The sequence below is a fragment of the Colobus angolensis genome, unplaced genomic scaffold, assembly GCF_000951035.1.
Source record: "Colobus angolensis palliatus isolate OR3802 unplaced genomic scaffold, Cang.pa_1.0 Scaffold65, whole genome shotgun sequence".
Classification (NCBI taxonomy): domain Eukaryota; kingdom Metazoa; phylum Chordata; class Mammalia; order Primates; family Cercopithecidae; genus Colobus; species Colobus angolensis.
The window spans coordinates 3999053-4003190 of NW_012120154.1; the positions used below are offsets into that span (position 1 = coordinate 3999053).

Here is a 4138-nt window from a genome sequence, read left to right on the forward strand (position 1 = left end):
GCCTAGGCCTCCCAAAGTGCTGCGATTACAGGCATAAGCCACCGCGCCTGGCCCTTTTTATTTAAATTTTTTAAGAGATGAGGTCTTGCTATGTTGCCCAGGCTAGCCTCAAGGGATCCTCCCGCCTTGGCCTTCCCAGTAACTGAGATTACAGATGTGCGCCACCATGCCTGGCTAAGAATGTACATTTCTCACAAGTATTCTAGGTAATTCTTTGTTTTGTTTTTTGAGACAGAATCTCATTCTGCTGCCCAGGCTGGAGGGCAGTGGCGCAATCTCAGCTTATTGCAATCTCTGCCTCTTGGGTTCAAGCAATTCTCCTGCTTCAGCCTCCCGAGTAGCTGGGATTACAGGTATGCACCACTATGTCCAGCTAATTTTTGCATTTGTAGTAGAGACGGGGTGTCACCATGTTGACCAGGCTGGTCTCAAACTTCTAACCTCAAGTAATCCGCCCACCTCAGCCTCCCAAAGTGCTGGAACTATAGGCATGAGCCACTGTGCCTGGCCAACATTCTAGGTGATTCTAACACAGGTAGTTCTGGTTCTTCCTTGAGGAAAGGGCCTACTGGCCTCCTCCCAGTTGGGGAACATGCAGTTCTCCCTCTGGGGGGCCCTTCCCCACAAAGCACTGGCTGCGGGTCCAGCAGACCTGGGTCTTACCAAGCTCAGGACTAGCATTTTCTCCCTGTGAGATGTAGGGGCAGATCTGAGTCCTCTGAGCCTTGATTTCTTTACCTGTTACATGGATCCAGCAAGGCCCACCCCAGAGAGTGACACCCAAACAGCATTCAGTACCAAGTGACCCTGTCCTCATCACTTTGTGAGTATGTTCAGAATGAAAACCGGGTGTCCATCCACCCAGGCCACTGTACCCGAGACTGGGTTCTGGAGAGTGCAGGGCAGCGTAAACAAGCAGGGCCGGCTACCTACCCCTCAAAGTCCTCGTTGAGCTGCTCGCAGAAGCCGTTGATGCTGGCCCAGTCAAGCTCCTTGTTCAGGGGGTTCGTGGCTCTATCTGGAAGAGGAGAGCTGGGGTCACTGTGGCCTGGCAGTGGGATTCCTGCTCTTCTGCTCCTGACCCTGACAAAGGTGTGGTTAGGAGTGGGAGGGGAGTGTGACTGAGCACATGGGAAAGTTCTCCCCTTGCCTTCCTGCCCAGACGGCCTCAAGACCTGAGCGCGGGTGTAGACAGACAGATGAGCACAGCTGCTCTCCTGAGGGCCCCACTTTTAGAGACTATGGTCAGGGCTCTTTCCCTCCTCCCCATTCCTCCCACCCCTGCAGCTGGACCCATCAGGCCAGCCCCATCTCCTCTGATTCTGCTGAGAACAGTGTCTCCATAATTCTCATGGAATTTATGCTCAGAGGAGATCCAGAAGTAAGGGAGAAAAAAATCAGAGTCCTGGCCTCAAGGAGCCTTGTAGCCGGGAAGTGTGCCAAGGGAAGCTAGGTTCTCAATAAAGTGTGACAGAGCCAAGGAGCTGCAGAAACACAGGGGAGGGGACTCAGTTCACTTTGGGGTTGGGGAGACTGCCTGGAAGAGGCAACACACAAGCAGGGGCCAGGAGTCACCCAGGCTGGAGCTGGTCCACCTCTGACCCGCACGTGGCTGCATGGGCAGGAAAGATGTGGGTAGCCACACGAGGCAGAGGATGAGGGGCCTTAGTAAGGACTGTGGGTCTTACCATCACACCAGGTTCAGAAAGCCTTCATTCCCTTGGCGGTGGCTCCGGTGTCCCCTTCCCTAATCCTCTACTCCTGCCCAGGGTAGCAGTGCTGGATCAGTTCTCTCATGTCCCCCAGCCTGCTAGGCACTGCATCCCAGCCACTCATGTCCACACCTGTCTCCCCTTGGCAAATGAATGAATGAATGAATGAGCAGGCAGCTGAGGGCAGGCAACGGGTGAGGTTCTGGGGAAGTCTGAATCCAGAAATGGCTAGTGGCAAGGAAAGAGGGCCAACAGGTCTACATGAAGTGGGTGTGAACACGACCAGACGGTCACCCCTTTAACCCCCAATACTGGTTAAACAACAATCTAGGTTACATGTTTTCCTGAACCTCGATTTCCCCATCTTGTAAAGTTGGAATGAAATATGGATTTTTTTTTTTTTTTTTGAGACAGAGTCTCGTGCTGTTGCCCAGGCTGGAGTGCAGTAGTGCGATCTCGGCTCACTGCAAGCTTCGCCTCCCGGGTTCACGCCATTCTTCTGCCTCAGCCTCCCGAGTAGCTGGGACTACAGGCACCCGCCACCATGCCTGGCTAATGTTTTTGTATTTTTAGTAGAGATGGGGTTTCACTATGTTAGCCAGGACGGTCTCGATCTCCTGACCTTGTGATCAGTCCACCCCGGCCTCCCAAAAGTCTTGGGATTACTGGTGTGAGCCACCTGCTGGATTTTTTTTTTTTTGAGAAGGAGTCTCCCTCTGTCGCCTAGGCTGGAGTAAAATGGTGAGATCTTGGCTCACTGCAATCTCTGCCTCCTGGGTTCAAGGGATTCTCCTGCTTCAGACTCCTAAGAGTAGCTGGGATTACAGGCGTCCACCACCATGACCGGCTAATTTTTTCGTATTTTTGGTAGAGACGGGGTTTCACCATGTTGGTCAGGCTGGTCTCGAACTCCTGACCTCAAATGATCCACCCACCTCGGCCACCCAAAGTGCTGGGATTACAGGCATGAGCCACTGCAGCTGCTGAAATATGGATTTTGGATGACAAAATACTTTTTGCATGGGAAGGCCATGGGGACAGCCAGAGCCCGATCTTCATTTCTCCACACCCCACCTCTAACGATCACCCCTTCCCAGCCACTTCTGCCCAAGCCTAAGCACTGAGCTGAGGGTGTGGAAGGACAGCCCAGGAGGTAGAACAGAGAAGGATGTGTGAACAGGAGGCTGGGGACTGACCCAACATGTGACACCTGCCCTGGGCCATATGTTATGGCAGCCCTGGAATCCCAGTGGCTGGCAGCCATTCATCCTACTCCGATTTAAGTATTCTGGGTGCTGGGGCTCCAGCAGTGAACAGACAAAATCCTGCCCTCCTGGAGTTCACTGCCCAGCAAGAGAAACAATGAATACTGAGATTAACAAACCCAGCAGTACTGCAGACTGTTGCGAAATGCTATAGAGCAAAGCAAAGCAAGGAGAAGTGCAGAAAGCCTAGGGGGTGGGGTGCTGCTCTCCCGGGGGCTCTCGGAGGGCTCTGGAGCCCTTGGGGGCTGCTCTCTGGGAGGGCTCTCAGAGCTGAACTGAGATCAGAAGGACGAACGTTCTCTCTGGATCTAGATCTCTGTCCCAGGAGCTACACAAGACCCTCCAGTCCTTCAGAAAAACGAAGCCCCTGGTGACCTCCTGGGGATACCACGAATATGACCCTCCCAACCCCAGGGGTAAGGGTAACTGTCTGCTCTGCCTCTGAGTCCCCAAAACCTGGGGAACACCAGTCTAAAGTTAGGAAATCACTGCCCATTCAATGACACCCAGCGGGAAGACCCTAAAACAGGAAGTCCTTCAAGTGTTAGAGACACATGAGTGGGAGTGAGGCCAGACAAGCTGATTCTGGACTGCTCCTGGGGTCCAACGCCAGTGAAGAGGAAGCGCTGGCATCATGAGACATCATCTTTCTCCCCCTGCAACTGGCTGAAAGCCAGGGCCTCCAGGTCCAGGGAGATCCGACCGACCTCCTTGGCCCTTGGCCCCTGACCCTCAGCCCTCTTAATTCTACCCGAGGGCAGTACCCTCCCTTGCAGGCAGCCGGGGAGAACACCTAGAGAGGGAGGGAGGTGTTTCACAACAGGGTAAGGCTCCACCCTGCCACTCTACAGTGCTGGCAATAACATCATTTACCTCACCAGGCCAGGCGCAGTGGCTCACGCCTGTAATCCCAACACTTTGAGAGGCCGACGTGGGCAGATCACCAGAGGTCAGGAGTTCGAGATCGGCCTGACCAACAGGGTGAAAGCCCGTCTCTACTAAAAATACAGAAATAGCTGGGTGTGGTGGCGCAGACCTGTAATCCCAGTTACTCGCGAGGCTGAGGCAGAAGAATCACTTGAACCCGGGAGGAGGAGGTTGCAGTGAGCCAAGATCGTGCCACTGCACTCTAGCCTGGGTGACAAGAGCAAAAACCTGTCT

At 53.8% G+C, this 4138-nt stretch overlaps 1 protein-coding gene across 2 annotated transcripts in view; it reads right to left on the bottom strand.

The window, feature by feature from the left end:
- GGA1 (golgi-associated, gamma adaptin ear containing, ARF binding protein 1) overlaps positions 1–4138 on the bottom strand; it is a 26223-nt gene that overhangs the window by 20411 nt on the left and 1674 nt on the right. For both annotated transcript variants that reach the window (XM_011964275.1, XM_011964276.1), the window contains one exon: positions 934–1018. The gene's annotated coding sequence lies outside the window, so the exon portion shown is untranslated. Of the gene's footprint in view, positions 1–933; positions 1019–4138 lie in introns of those variants that run through there.